This window comes from Canis lupus, chromosome 24 (genome assembly GCF_003254725.2).
Source record: "Canis lupus dingo isolate Sandy chromosome 24, ASM325472v2, whole genome shotgun sequence".
In the NCBI taxonomy this organism is placed as follows: Eukaryota; Metazoa; Chordata; class Mammalia; order Carnivora; family Canidae; genus Canis; species Canis lupus.
The window spans coordinates 17,516,958-17,533,434 of NC_064266.1; the positions used below are offsets into that span (position 1 = coordinate 17,516,958).

The window sequence follows — 16,477 nt, forward strand, 5'->3', positions numbered from 1 at the left end:
TGTTTTAAAAGCTGATTTTTGTTTTCTGTCTTCTAAAACAGTCTCTTATGCTGTTTCATGTATCATCTCTTACCCTCTTACCCTTGAGAACAAGTCCTGGTTTCTTCCCAGTGACTTTTTTTAATGTTTATTTTTGTTTTTAATTTGCTTGCTTATTTGTTTGTATTATTTGTTCCTTCTCTTGCTGTTAGCCATTTTCCTCAGATATCTGGTAACCTGTAGCAGATGTTACGGTGTCCTACCCAATACCCCAGCTGCTGGGAGTGTTGGTTACTAATGGATCAGAGCTGCCCCCTTCTCTAGAGAATTGACCTCAGCCAGGAGCTGCCTTGCCTGGGAGATTGGCCTCCTCCCTGGCAGCCCACAATCAATGATTGATTAGTGTGTGGCACAAAACAGCCCTCTTACTTCATGGTGAAATCAATCTTGTGGTGCAATTCATACTCCAGGGCTCTCTGTGGGATCAGACTGAGGCCAAGACCACACCCTTGGCTCAGCCACTTCTGGAGGAGGTGAGACATGAGGCATGGGGAAGGCTTCTCCTGAGAGCCCACCTCTCAATACATCACGTGCTCCTGAATCTTCATTTCCATTCTGTTTCTAGGGAACCTAGCACATGATCTTTGGCTGTCTGCTCTTGATTAAGACTAAAGACCTTTCAAAAGCTTATTAAAAGTGTGGTAGTCAGACTTGTCAAGTCAGAGGTTCACCATAGGGAGCAATGGGTTGTCATTTATTGGAAATTCTAATGTCAGTATCCTTAGTTCTTTCCTTTGGGGCCGATCAGAATTCCAGAGACAAGGGGTGGAGTGTGGCTGCAAGGGATTTGGTAAGTGAGCAAAAAAGAAAGCTGAGAATCTATATGCGGTGAGTAAATATGCACTTCATGCCCGTTCTTCACATGAAACCTTTGTTTGAAGCCATCCTGGTGCATGCAATCCAGAGACCTGTTCTACCCTCCCTGGAAACTACATCTCTAGCCATCTGCCCATTGGGAGTTGGGGCTCTACAGCACGGAGGGAGGTAGAAGGGAACCAGGACTTTAAATGCTTTCCAGTCACCTTTCATCTGGTTTTTCTGATTGCAGCTTGCTCCATTCCAGAGCTATTGCAGCTTGCTCCATTCCAGAGCTACCCAGGACACCAATTCCTTTTTTGTTTGTTTGTTTTTTTGAGTTTTTGTTTTGTTTTGTTTTGTTTTGCTTTTAGGATTTTGCTGTGAAAAACGGGCTGTTCTTAGCTTTTCCTGGTTTTTTGCTTTCTTGAGTCTGCTAAGTCAATCACCACTCATCCATCTGTTTTCCAGCTTACAAAATTCTTTTTGCCATGGTTCCCCCTTCTATTCTCTGTCCTTCTCTTTAAAAAAAAAATCCCTCTAGAATAGTTTTAGGATGTTTCAGGGAGGAGCAAAAGTAGATGTGTAGGGTCATTTCACCATCTTAACCAAGGGGGGGTGGGGTGGGGAAAGAAGCCTCTGGTGGTATTGCTCAAACATATTGCCTCCCAGCATTGCTCTTCTGGTGTCCTTCTTTGGATGACAGACAGGCAGGTGAGAACTCTCTGTAAGGGAGCCACAGGCCGGTGATGGAAGTTGTGCCCCATGGTGGAGGACAAACTCCACCACAGAGTTCAAGGTTCTTGCCCCAGTCATGGTCTTTGCCTGTCTCCAAGCCTTCAGTGGGCATGAGGGACTGAGTCCCAATTATGATCATATGGGTTAGAAGGGTGGCAAGACAAGATAAACCAGGGAAGCCTGCTTATAGGAGGTGCTACAGCAGCAGGAGAAGCAAAAGATACTGAGTCTCATCTTTCTAAGGAGATAGTTCATTCCTTCTAGCTCTTCTTCTATGACTCTGTGATGCCAGAAGTCATTCCAAAAAACCTGCCTGCTTTCTTGCTCCCTCTCTTTCTTTCCTGTCCCTTGATTTGGGATGAGGTGATGATGGTAGAGAGCTGTATGGGTAGACTGGATAGGTTCAGATGGGGGAAGAACAACTATAGTTCCTTTTTCCTAGAACACTTTGTGGGCAAAGTGATCACCCTACTTCACTTCCTCTTACAAGCTCAGACCTCAGAACAAAGAGAAAAAGTAGTGATACAATTGGGTAAGAGAACTCAAGAAGGGCAGGAATATGGTGATGGTGGGATTCTGACGGTGGTGGTAGTGGCAGAGGCAGGAAAAGCTGAGCTAGGTAGCTTGCCTTGCTGCACAGCCATAATCAGAAAGTTCCATCATGGTCATCTAGAAGCAACAGGAAGATGAAAGTCAGTAGATAAATATTCCACTCTCCTCATCATTTGAGAGGACTGTGCCACAAGGTTTCTCTGAGTTGCCAGCAGGATGGAAACACTGTTGCCCATGCCAATAACAGGCTCATCAGCCCACGTTGGTATTGGCTTTTCTCCTTTCCATATCCTGCTTTCCCATTTCTTCAGTCTTGTTTCCTGTGGTTACTTTCTAAGTGAATTACCTGCATCCCAGCCCTTGTCTTGGACCTCTTTTGGGGAGAATCCACACTAAGACAGGTGTACTCTAATCCAAGAGTTAGTCTGAGCAGGCTGCACCACCCCCTGGAAAATTGCACCTTCACTTCCTCCATCTGAAGCTAGTCTCAGGTAACTCTTGGCTGGGATCCTGAACACATTTATATTTTCAGGGCTCTGAGTTCTGTTTGAGTGATTGGGCCTGTGGGGGCCAGAAAGGCAGCATGGATTGCTGGTGGCTGAGGACAGAATCTATGACTTCTGTTTCTGAGGGTGGATGCAGTCTTACCCAAAACTACCTTGCCCATAAAAGTCTCCACTTCCTCCCACACTTGCACTGTTTCACAGTTGTGTACACACATCCTGCATCAAGAAGCAATTCAGGGCTCTATGGGCAGGGTCACATCCACATGTGCTACTGGGAGGGTTCTTGGAGGAGGAGGCCCAGTAGGAGACCGGAATTCTCAAATGAAGAGGTTCAGGGAACACAGGAGCATGCCTCAGGCTCTCACAGAAAGGGTGAGACTCCTCTGCTGACCCAGTGCAAAGGGTCAAAGCATTGATTGGCCAGCCCTTGAAAGGGTCATTCAGAGGTCTAGATAGCTAAGCAGCCAAATCATTGGCCAATATGAGGAATGTTTTTCTGGAATAGTGCCCATCACTCAACAGATGAATAGTCCTCACCAAGAGGAGATGATGGGCAGAGGGGTTGGGCTGAGGACAGACAACCTTTGATTTCTAGCTTCTCTTTGACTGACTTTTGCTTTTTTTTTTTTAAGATTTATTTATTTATTCATGATAGACATAGAGAGAGAGAGAGAGAGAAAGAGAGAGGCAGAGACACAGGCAGAGGGAGAAGCGGGCTCCATGCCAGAAGCCCGACGTAGGACTCGATCCCGGGACCCCAGGATCATGCCCTGGGCTGAAGGCAGGCACCAAACCGCTGAGCCACCCAGGGATCCCAGACTTTTGCTTTTATTCATCATATAGTCATTTGGCAAACTTGTGTTGATCCAAGATGACTAGAAGCAGCCCTTGCTCCCATAACAGTTACCATCCAGAAAATTACTGTTCCAAAATTGGTCACTAACACTGGATTTAAAATTCAATGTTATTTATTTTCCAGAAGGTAGAGGAGTCTTGAAACACTTTTGACCATGTAGGTAAGGGCAGTTTTCTGAGTCATGGGGTTGAAGTGAGGAAATGCTTTAAATGAAGTATAATGTAGGAAAAGGACGAGAGGGCTGAGGGAAGAGGAAAGAGAGAGCTATCCTCCGAAGTTCTAAACAGTGAAGCCTTTCCCATTCCTCTACCACAAGGAACAAGGGCCCATGTCAGCTGAGAAAGCCACTACTACTTCAAGTTCTGGATGTCTGCTGTTTGAGGGTACCCCCTGATTGCCCAGATCTTTCTTAATGTGCCCACACTCCACCCCCACATGTGTTTTGCCTAGGTGGGTATAATGATAGGGATGTAGAGTCTTCTGTATTAGTAGGCAGATAGGATCATGGATCATCTTGTGAATCTCCAGCTGGAGACCAGACCACCAAAAAGTCTGACTTCTCTCCCAAGAGGAACAAAGAACAATCCACTACTCGCTCTCTCTTTCTCTCCTGAGTTTCATAAGGACAAAGGACCTGAAGCTAAAAACCACTCCACCCTCCAGCCTACAGCCGGCTTGGACTAGAGAATTTCTAGCTAAGCTTTTTAAACAAACAAAACAGGTTTCCTAACACAAGGCAGTTAAGGAAGCCACAAGAAGGGAGGGAGAAAGAAAAGAGAGTTCAGCTTTTCTTACCCCTGTGGAATCTCCCTGGCCCACCAGGGAACATCACCTCCCCCAGCAACCATTGCTCCCTAATTGTTTGCCAATCACCTGCTAGATCTCGAGGAGACATTGTTCCCACTGTTGGAAGGCTCACATTTTGCTGAGGGAGGAAAATACTAGCAAATGACTATGAATCCTAAGTGTGCATAGGTCTGAGAGGGACTTGGGTACAGGACTCAGGAGGATTCCAAAAGAAAGTCTGTCAACAAGGTGGGGAAAGGAAGGAAGACTTCATTTTAAAAAATGACTCTTGAGTGTTCCTCGAGAAGTTTTGCTTCCCTAGCAAAGAGAACATCATGAACACAGGCACCAAGGGTGAAACACTATGGTACTGTTCTGGAAGTGCCTGGAAAATAAGGGTCAAAGTACTAAGTGGGGCACTTTAGAAAAAGACGGTAACATGGGCAGATCTGCACATCCTGAGAATTGATTTGCATGAGTATCAATGGGCCAGGAGAGAGACCAGGAGGCCTGGTTTAGACAGAGTGACAGGTATCAGCAAATCAGAGCTGGGAAGGCCCTTCTGACAACAGCTCCCATTGAGACCTAGAAGGGAAAGGAGAGAAAGAAAGGGCCCCTGAGGTTCTTGGCTTGAAAGGCTGGGGGTAGGTGTTGACAGCCCAGCTTTAGAGGAAGAGTGGGTCTCCCACATCCTTCCTTTTGCCACACTCTACAGAGCATGTGCCTCCAAACATCTCTCCAACTTTGGGCAACTGTAACAACTGGATAACTTGTTAAGGTGTTCACTGATGTTTCTGTCTTTATTTCCCTTTTGCCTTGGAGGCTTATGGTTTACCAAAGCTCATGGTTTGCCTTGGAGACTTACAGTTTGCCAAAGCAGAAGTAATTTGTCTACAGGCACTTTCCGTGATAACTCTGTGTCCCAAATTTAAGCCATTGAGTTGCTTATGGTTAACGTGAGGGAAGCCTGGAAGGTAGGAAAAGAAGGAAAACCTCAGAGGGGGACATGGAGACTAAGCTGTCCCTCACACTCAACTGAGGAACTTCAGAAGGGAAGGCTGTAAGGCCTCCTGCAGGCTCCCAGCATCACCAAAGATTTCCATGGCCTACGAGTGGCAGAGCTGAAGGGCTAAGACCAGGAGGGTGTCTCCACAGAACACACTGCCTACCAAGGATGAGAGGCCTCTACAGGTCCTTGGAGCTGCAAAACCCTAGGCCTTGATTTTAGAGAAATCAAGGTCAATTTCTTGCCTGCCCTGTGGAATGAGAGCTGGAGGCTGCCAGGTGAATGCAAATAAACAATGTAATGCGCTGTTTCTTGCACACGCTTCTCTCCACCTTCTGGGTGGATTCCGGGTCTCATCTACCGCTGTGGTGCCAGCGTTCAGCGGAGAGGACCTGCTGCTGGAGAGACAGATGGAGGATGGGGGCGGCACGTACGGTCTTTCCGTCAAACTAATATAATGGGCATCCCTGTACCCTCGGAGATTGGGAGGCTGGGTTCTAGGACGGAGGTAGCGTCCCAGACTCTCACTTAAAAAAAAAAAAATGTTCATATACATGTCAAAGTACTAAGCAGACGAGGGAGTCCTCTCACCGCGGCAGCTCAGCGGGTGGAATCGTTCCCCCACCCCCAGGGGGCGGGGCGGAACCAGGCCGGCCACCGAGCGCCGCGCCTGCGCACTGCAGACTCTGAAGGCACGGCACCCTCAGCTGGGTGGGCGGGAGCTGCCCGGGCATCCGGGTCCCTCACCCCGCCCCCGCTGCATGAATGAGAGGCGCGGCGCCCGCCCCTCCCCCGCCGGGCCCGCCCCTCGTCGGGGGCCGCCGAGCGCAGTCCGCCGCCGCCACCTCAGCCGCGCTCGGTCCCGAGCGACGCTCGCCCTCCGCCGCCTTCCTTCTGCCGCCCGGCGCTGACGGTCCCGCACGCCCGCCGCCACAGCCGGCGCGCCCGAGTAAGTGAGGGTGCGAGGGCGGGGCGCCGGGGGCACTTGCCCCCCCACCCCCCCGCCTGAGGCTTAGGGGACCCGGCGGCTCCGGGCTTGGGATGCTGAGGAGACCGTGGGCCCGCGCCGGCCTCCCCCATTCACACTCCGGGCGTTTCGGCGGGGACGAGGAGGGGTGGGGCCGCGGCCCAGGCCGGGAGGGACGCGGAAGGGGGAGTCCACCCGGACCGGAGGCTCGGTCCCTCACAAAGGGCGGCGCGCGGCTGTCACCGGGAGGTCACAGAGGGAAGGCTCGCGGCGCCCCGCGCGCCCGTGCCCGGCGTCGGCCCCCGGGCTGGGGAGGCGAGGACGAGGATGGCGAGGCCGGCTGCCTCCGCGCTGCGGTGGAGAACGCGCCTTGGGGGGCGCGGCGTGGCAGTGTTTTCCTGGTCCCCACCTGCCCCTCCCCTTTCTTTGTGGCGTTTGTCTCGTGCCCGTTTGTCACTGAGGAGGGCTGTGGGCTGGGGTGAGACCTACCGCCTCAGCTTGCTCGTTAAAGTCAGGTGGGGGCCCCTATCAGTGGGCGGGGGGCGTGTGTGCGTCCCCACACCGGGGAATTAAGGACCCTCCTTTGTTTCCGGAGACCTAATTGTGTGTGTGTGTCCGTCCGTCCTCCCCTATGATATGACAGAATCCGAGATCATTAAAAAGGATATGAAGAAAAAGAGATATTACTTTATCAGACCTTCACCCAATTCTGTCCCTGATATTCTTTCAAACAATATTTTGTTTCTTACTGTAAAACCAGTGCGTCTTGTTGATTGAAAATGACTGTTTTTATGTGTTCGTTGGAAATTCGTATTCTCAATATATCTGTATACCTAGAACACTTTACTTTTTGGGGTTTAGGTAATATATGTGTGTGTGGGGGGGGAATACTCCAGAACATACAGGACACTGCTTTCTGGGTTTAGTTCATTGGTAATATGTCCATTTGCCCATATACACGTCTACTGAAATACTCCGATGTATCTAGGACGCTGTCTTCTCAGCTCCTCAGTAGAAGCAGATTTTGTTTCTCCGTCTCCCTGTGTTAAGAAGGTGGTCCAGCAGGTTCTCTCCACCTCCTTGCTTTTTTCTTCTGAGTGCTTTGGCAAAGGGTTTTATTGCATATTACCCTGGCATGCGTCCTTGCTTTGATCTAAATTTTCCTGTGCTCTGTTGTCTGGTTGTGTGGCCCAGCTCAATGGCTCCTCTTACAGGACTACTGGAAAACAGAACACCTTTTATCCTTGTCCTCATCCCCGAGAGAGAAGGAAGCTCTGCAGGTTCCCACAGACTTTGGTTCCAGGGGTTGGACTGCCTGAGTTTGTTGGCTTGATAAAGTTATGAAGAGTTACAGTTGATGCAGACCAATTAAAAGGAGGCATTTGTAATAGTACCAGTTATTCTGTGGTATTTCATTTGGACCTTTTTCTCTTTTTAGACCAGATTTAATTTTTTTTAATTTTTTTTAAAGATTTTATTTATTCATGAGAGACAGAAGAGAAGCAGAGACACAGGCAGAGGGAGAAGCAGGCTCCATTCAGGGACCCCGATGTGGGACTCGATCCCGGGTCTCCAGGATCAGGCCCCGGGCCAAAGGCGGCACTAAACCGCTGAGCTACTACTGGGGCTGCCCTAGACCAGATTTTATAAGTTTTAAAATATTGTTGGTTGCATTTTCAGTTTTTTTTTTTTTTTTTTTTTTACCCTTTTAATTTTGCAGTGATAGGAAATTAGCTAAACTTGTTTATAAGAAACCCATTTCCAGGGACGCCTGGATGGCTCAGCGGTTTAGCACCTACCTTTGGCCCAGGGCATGATCCTGAAGATCCGGGAAGTCCCACATCGGGCTCCCTGCATGGAGCCTGCTTCTCCCTCTGCCTGTGTCTCTGCCTCTCTCTCTCCCTCTCTGTGTCTCTCATGAATAAATAAATAAAATCTTTAAAAAAAAAAAAAAAAAAGGAACCCATTTCCAAAGTAGATTTTTATTCTGATCTTTTATTGAAAATAGTGATGGTAAAATTAAGAGGATCTTATTGGGTGATAGGAATAATTGATCCAGTTTTAAGATTATCTTTAAGATTATTTTTTAATCACATGTATTTTAATTCCTGGTAATTTTTAGTGCAAAATGAAATCCAAACTAAGCGGTCTTCCACAGCATCTGTTTATGAATGTTCCTCTATTAAAAACATTTGCTTTTAATTTGAAGGGGAAATTTTCCATTGGCTGGATAGGAATATATTATTCTTGGTACAAGTTTTATGTTAGCATAGTCAAATTCTTTTTTTGTAAAAGTCAAAATTAGTAAAGGTGGGTTTTTCAATTTGGATAACTTTTGGTTTTATGATGTAGAATTTAAATAAAATTTTAATATCAATGAACTCAAAATAAGTTAACTTAAAAACAAGGGCTTCATTAACTAGTGTCACTAATATCGAAGCAACCCCAATACCTTATAACTGCTTGCATGAGACTTTTTTTTTTTTACGAATTCCCTTAAAACAAACCATAAGGGGAAGTCTTAGATAAACAGTAGTATAACCGGAATAATCACTGAAACAGGCTTGCATAGTACTGCAGTATTGTGGAACTTTATTTTGCAAGAGTGACTTAGCTAGTATCAAGAAAGGAACTTAAAAACATCTTGGCCTTTTTAGTCAGCATTCTGTTAATCAAAATCTTTACCAACCCATAGTTTAGCATTTCTGTAGTATCATGTTTGAAGAAAAATTCTAAAGTAATTTCTGTATCATGAAGATAGATTAAATTAACTGCTGTCTTAGTAGTAAGTATATCCTTTATATTAGCAATACTAATATTGTTATGCCAGTGATGGTGATAGAATGCGTGGTAACACTTTGTTACTTCAAACTGCAAAATATTATTCCCCCAACAATGTCTGATAACAAAAAGTAGAGGGTTTTTTTCTGTTGAGCATTTTCAACTGTTTTTTGTGTCAAATGGCAGCTTATTCTAAAATCAATAATAATGTTATAATGTATTAAGCTATATGAAATTGCCATATTTTAAATTGGGGAGTAGTTTATTTATTTATTTATTCGGGGGGGCGGGGCAGAGACACAGGCAGAGGGAGAAGCAGGCTCCATGCAGGGAGCCCGATGTGGGACTCGATCCCCGGTCTCCAGGATCACACATCGATCGTCGGTCTCCAGGATCACACATCGGGCTGCAGGCGGCACTAAACCGCTGCGCCACCGGGGCTGCCCTAAACTGGGGAGTAGTAAAAAAAAAAAGCAACTTCAGAATGCTGAGCTACTTTCAACTCTGCAGAGAGTATATACCTTTATATTTACTTTGTTCTTAATGTATAAGCTTATTTCTTGATTTTCCATCTTTGAACATCACCTATGGACTTCTATTTTGGAAGTTGAGGACTTGGTTGTCCTACATAACCATCCTTCCATTCCCCACTCATAACTGCAGTTCCGAGTCAAATCAGTATTCAGTATTTATATGACTGTGACAATGTACCTGGTACTCGCAGATGACCCATATAGAGTACTAGTATTACATTTTCTGTCTTTTTTTTTTTAAGATTTTATTTATTTATTTATGAGAGACACAGAGAGAGAAAGGCAGAGACACAGGCAGAAGGAGAAGCAGGCTCCATGCAAGGAGCCTGATTTAGGAATCGATCCCGGACTCCGGGATCATGCCCTGAGCTGAAAGTAGACGCTCAACCGCTGAGCCACCCCGGCATCCCGCATTTTCTGTCTTGTACAACTTTTGTTTCTCTAAATTAATTACCTCTTTTGTTTTTCATTTGCTTAGTTTTCTTTGCACCAATCACTGATTCATCCTCAAATTCTGACAGAACTGATAATCTTTCAGTATTTTCAGGTAATCTGTTTTCATTTTTTTTCTGCCTATTATCTAGGACTTCCTTTGTCGTCATCTTGGGAATTCTTTTTGCCTTTCTCCTATGTTGGATCCTTTATTTCCTGAATCCTATGTCTTCCTTATTCTGTTTTACAGGGCACATATAAACTGAAATTCTTCCTGAATTCAGAAGTTGCATATCTGGAAATGTCTTCATTTAACCCTCACACTTGAATAGTGGTTAAGCTAAATATTGAATTCTAGATTGAAAAGAAGTGTCCCTCTTTTGAAGGCGCTGCTCCAATCCAAGTCTAATCCCCATTCCTATTTTTCTCCTACCCTGGAAGATTTTTAGGATCTTTCTGTTTTAGGATCTCAGTTAACACAGAGAAAGTTTCTTCAAGCAATGAAATGCAGTCACCTCTGGAATGTATAAGAAGACTATCAGATGCATTTTTAAAAATCTACCTTATAATAGTGGCAGAAGCATTCATGAACAAAAAGAAATAATTTTTTTGGGGGGGAGAAATAATATTTAAGCTTCATGACTAAATATGTCATGACTAAGTATGACAAATATATGATTTATAAGAATTTTTTGTGAGATGGTGGAGACAAATGGGGCTACGTGGGCCACTTCTTGATTGAACATTGTTAGTGACTATGACATGGATACATTTTTTTTTTTAAGCCATGATTTTTTTTTTCTATTTACAGCTGTTTTGTCTCTCATCTGGTTTTTCCATGAATGCACATAAGTGGTTGGATATTAGAGAAACTTCAGAGTCATGACCAGAAATCTGAAGTGGACTCACAGCACTATCCGGGAAAGCTATCAGATTCCTAATATTTTTTGTCTGTAACTATTTAGTAATTTCTTTCCACTCCTTAAACTCATGAGCAGCCCACACTTTCCCATGCAGATAAGCAAGCTTCATATTTCATTGAGGTTTAGAAGTGATTGGACAAGGTACCAGTCAACTTCTCATCAAATCTAGGAATCCACCTTCCTTACTGCCCATGTTTTATGTTTTCTTCCTATCAGAGGCAGCTTCCCTCCATTCTATATTCCTCCTCATACCTAGTCAAGGACTTGACTCCTGAATTTGGCTCTCTTTTGCATCATCAGCAGCTCTCCAGGGCACCATCCATGTCAGCATACACACATGTTCTGATGTTGCCCATCTTTAAAAATAATTTTAAGGAGCACCTGAATGGCTCAGCAGGTTGCCTTTGGTTCGGGTCATGGTCCCAGGATCCTGGAATGGAGCCCCAAATCAGGCTCCCTGCTTAGTGGGAGCCTGCTTCTCCCTCTCCTTCTGCCTGCCACTCCCCCTGCTTGTGTGCACTCTCTCTCAAATAAATAAATAAATAAATAAATAAATAAATACGTTTTAAAACAAATCATTTTTAAAATTACAACAAAATTAAAAACAACTTCCCCCTGACCTCCCATCCATCCCCTTTATTTACCTTTATGGTTAAATGTCTTAAAAGAGAAATACACATTTCCTTCCTGTTTCCTCTGCAAAATGTATCACTCTCTGAAATTCTGTTGTTAACTGATTTTTTTTGTGCGTCTTACCCCCACTAGAACATCAGCTCCAAGACAGCAAGGACTTCCATCTGTCCTGTTTACCTGTGTCCCTTAGAATAGCAAACAAGCACCATATCTATTCAATATATGGGCAAAAAGGGGCAAAATGGACATTTTTAATCTGGCAGAATAGCTCTTTTTAAAAATGTCTGACAAAATCAGTGTTTAATTTTTTTAATTACCACTTAAAAAGATTTCTTTATTTGAGATATAGAGAGAAAAAACATGAGCAAGCATGAATGGAGAGAGTGGCAGAGGGCAAGAATCTCAAGCAGACTCTTGCTGAGTGTGCACCCCCTGCCACCCGCATGGAGGTGCTCTATCCCAGAACCCTGAGTTCGTGTCTTGAGCCAAAATCAAGAGTCAGGCACTTAACCGACTGAGCCACCCAGGGGCCTGTAATTATACTTTTCACTAAGAGTTGAAAAAATTACAAAGACTATATTAATGATAGAATTTTTCCCTATATTACATTTCATTCTTTCATAAGTATAACAACACAGGCAGTTTTGCACTGGATTCTTGGAGCAAGACTGCTTGGAACTGAATTCCAGCTGTTGTAATTTAACCATGTGACTTTGGAGGGATTTCCTGAAGACTCTGTTTTTTCATCTGCAAGATAGAAATAATAGTACCCACATCCTATATTTGTTGTGTAGATGAAATGAAATAATATGTAAAATGCTAAAGTCAGTACTTGCAATGGGGGCAGTGAAAATTAAAAGTATAGTTATTATTTATATTAGCCTTCTCCAGTTACTAATATTCAATTTAATATTTTTGCTCAGAGGAAAAAAAAAAAAAATATTTTTGCTCAGAGTACTTCTATCTTATAAAGTCTATTGGCTATAAATGCAACTCACCTGTTTTGTTTTTTTTTCTAATCCCATGTGTTAGATTAGTAAAACGATCAGCAATTGACAAATGAACTCCCCCCCCCCTTTTTTTTTAAGAGAGGGAAGTGAGGAGGGGCAGAGGGAGAGGGAGAATCCTACACAGACTCCATACTTGGCATAGAGCCCAATGTGGAGTCCAATCCTGAGATCATGACCTGAACCCAAATCAAGAGTCTGACGCTTACCTGACTGACTCAGGAATCATGACAGATGAGCACCCTGTAGCACTTCCCAACAGTTTGGTCACTTGATAAATCATTTTCATCACTTGATAAAATATTGTTAATGTCAAGCCAAGTCTTGTTCTTTATTTGGCTTGCATGGAGGAAAGATCCTTTCTTCATGTTATTCCAGATTAAGTTTTCTTATTTCTGGAAATGGAACTTTTAAAGCACCCAATATATCATTAACAGGTTTTTAATTAGCTATAAGAAAAAAAAAGCATCTGGAAGATACTGTTGTCTTCACTTGGTAATTGGCTGGTAAGATGAGTATATGTAGCAATACAAAGTTCACTTTTAGGGCCACTTGAAGGATACAGACAGGCTCTGTAGAAGTTCAGAGTAGTGAGAATCATGTCCTATAAGCCTCAAAGAGTTCTTAACAACTTTGCTACGTGTTAGACATGCTAAACATTTCTGTTTAAGCCTATTTCCTTATTATTTGGCTTGATCTTTGTTTTGAAAGTTTGCTTAATAATCATGGGAATAGTTTAGATTTTAAGGTAGATAATACACAATCTAAAATTGAGAGCAACTTTTAACTTTAGTAATTATTTCGTGAAGTAATTGACTTAGTTATTCTTCCTCTTTCTTTTCTTATCTAGGTAGGCAGTGGGGATTCCTCCAATTATCTGAGCATTTCAGACATCAGAGTATAGTGCTGGGTAAATTGAGGGTTCGAAAAGAATGCCAGATGGTTTGAAAGGAATTGTGAGCACTCCAACTAGTGCGGTCCATCGAAAGCCAGCTGGCTGAGTTTCCTCTGCTCTGGAGGTAGGAACCAGACACTTTGTTCCATGCCAGCTGGCCCAGGAGTAGCTGGCCAGTGGCCTTACTTTTGGTTAGCCATTCCTGGGAAAACCAGCCTGGGCCCTCCATCTGCCCTGAGAACAGTGTAATGCCAGAGAGTTGCTCTGTGCCTCCATGGTACTCCAGACAGTTGGAGCAAGCCTGAGTGGCAAGGAAAGAAAGCCACTTTTTAGATACCATTACAAGTGAACCTCACCTTAAGTTGTAAATTTTCTCTGAAAAAGTGAAATGCAACTTGAATTTTTATGCATTTAGTGTGTTTGGTATATTAGGGTTGCTTACTACTAAAGTAATTATAGTGAATGTTTTTATATTGTAAATAACCTCCATTTTACCCGCTTTCCAAGTTCCTTTTTTTGTTGACTTTGCTTAAAGGGAAGTTTGCCTTTTCTTTTCATTGTCATCTTCAAAAGTTTTGGTCATTCAGGTTAGTAAATTTTCATCCTGTCATAAAGCTTGCTTCTATATAAACTATAGGCTCCTGTGGAAGGTTAATTATGTATGTTGCCTTAAAATCTGTGTCTCATTTTGTCTGTTATTTAGGTTTTTCCAACTAGGTAGGTGTTTGGATCATTACAGTTCTTCCATTAGTAAACTTAATGTCGGAATAATTTAACTGAGAACAAAAGAAGTGCAAATATGGCATTATATAAGCATTCAGTTCATTTGATGATAATGCTTATTGAATTCTAAAAAGTAATAATTTTGCCGCAGTCAGTATGCTTTATGTTACTTTCAATTCTTTTTTCAAATTTGGAGATTGAATATCTATGTTCATTAAGTTCCTATAGGCAAACCAAAAAATTATGAACTTCTTTTTGGTTCTCTCCCAACTCTGAGCATGAGAAATTCTCAGTGGTATAAACTTCAAATAGAATCTAGGTGTCCTATCCAAATAGGCTCTTCATCGTGAACTGAAAAAGCTTGGCAGATAATGAAACACCAAAGTATGAGCTAATGTAGTTTATAGGAAATGGGTGGGAAGGGAAATCGAAGTTGTAGGCTTTCATTCTTTTCCTTTAGCGCAAAAGAAATTGCAGACTTCTTCAGAAATATGCTAGAAATCTCCTGCTTGGCTATAATTAAAGTTTTTACTTAAACTTCTTGTCCCTAAAAAGAGGCCAGAATGAATTTTTGTGGGACTGAGAATGATTTTTTAAAAATCAAATAACAGTATATCAAAAGCCAGGGACAATATTATACCCGGAAAATCATCCTTCACATTAGCTTCACATGCATTGTTTATTTACTTCTTACAGCAGCCCTCAATGAATTGTTTATAGATGATAAAAGGTCAAAGAAGTATATCCTGTTCAGGTTCACAAAGTCAGGAGCTGGATTTAGAACCTGGGCTTTCATCCTCCAATCCACCACATGTCGCAGTTGGTGATGTAAGCTTCACAGGAATATAGCTCTTTCTTAATCAGATGCTATCTATCCTGCACTGGCACTTTCAGAAGACTATTGATAAAGGAAATTCAGAGACTGTTGCAGAAAATAGAATCAATAGAGATTTGGGGAGGCTCTACATATTTTTAAATCTTCTCTGATGCTCTTAAAATAATTAGCCATTGCAGAACAACTGCAATAAACAAAAAATGAAGTAAATAAAAATAATTTCCTATATAGTATCCTAGTGTTGTCACAACATATTACAGCAAAATTGGTGGCCTGTGACAACAGAAATTTATTCTTTCACAGTTCTGGCGGCCAGAAGTCTGAAATCAAAGTGTCAGCAAGGCTGCTGCATTACCTCCAAAGACTGCAGGATAGAATCCTTCCTTCTTCCAGCTTTTGGTGGAACACATTCTTTGGTTTGTGGTTACATAATTCTAATCTCTGCTTCTCTCTTCAAATAGCCTTTTCTTCTTTCTCCTGTAAAGACACTGTCATTGGAGTTTGGGTCCACCGAGATAATCCAAAATGATCTCATCTCCAGACTCGTAACTTAATTATATCTGCAAAGACCCTTTTTCCAGATATGGTCATATTCACAGGTTCTTCAGGTAAAGATGTGGACATACCTTTTGGAGGGCCACCATTAAGCCCACTACCAGGAGTAAGAACTTCTTTGGTAATAATTTTCATTTCCACTGCTGTATCACACAGAATCCCAGATTAGACAAGCTTTTGGTATAGACCATGATACAAAATGGGGAAAGATATTGGAAGTATAGGTTAGAAGACAAGTTTAGAGGAAGGTTTAGGGAATCAAGGAAGATTTCATGAAAGTTGTATTGCTAATGACAGATCATGAAGAATAGAATTGTGATAGCCTGGAATGTGCAGATAGTGGAAATACCCAGAACAAAGATAGTGAGGCATATTCAGGGAACCGTAACTAATGCATTTGACTAAAGTGTGGTGCTTAGAGAAATAGTAACGAATGAGGTTGAAAAGTCTGAGCTAATTCACAGGAGGCCTTTAGTGTTGAGTTGAGGAATTTGTACTTTGTTTAGAGTTGCTTGTCCAGAACACTGTATTACAATGGTTTCTTTTCTGTTTTTAAGATTTTATTTATTTATTCATGAGAGACACAGAGAGGCAGAGACATAGGCAGAGGGAGAAGCGGGGTCCCTGTGGGAAGCCTGATGCGGGACTCGATCCCAGAACTTAGGGATCACAACCTGAGCAGAAAGCAGACCCTCAACCACAGAGCCACCCAGGCATCCCTATATTACAAAGGTTTCTAATAGGGGCCTTCTGAGCTATGATAAAACTTTTGGGAAAAAAATTACATTTTTCTTTCTATAAAAAGATTTTCAGAGGGATTCATAACGCTAAATATAGGTTGAGAACCATTGTTGTATTAGAAATGAAGCGTTTTATGCTTTGAAGGTGTTTCTGGGACATTATTGATTTTCTGTT

At 43.0% G+C, this 16,477-nt stretch overlaps 1 protein-coding gene across 4 annotated transcripts in view; it reads left to right on the top strand.

Annotated features, from left to right (window-relative positions):
- The first annotated feature begins 5,986 nt into the window (after positions 1-5,986).
- The window catches only part of RNF24 (ring finger protein 24), an 81,508-nt gene continuing 71,017 nt past the window's right edge, over positions 5,987-16,477 (top strand). For 2 of the 4 annotated variants that reach the window (XR_007405709.1, XM_035706090.2), the window contains exon 1: positions 5,987-6,227. The gene's annotated coding sequence lies outside the window, so the exon portion shown is untranslated. The remainder of the gene's footprint in view (positions 6,228-16,477) is intronic. The other 2 variants (XM_025469402.3, XM_025469401.3) reach the window with 2 other exon arrangements.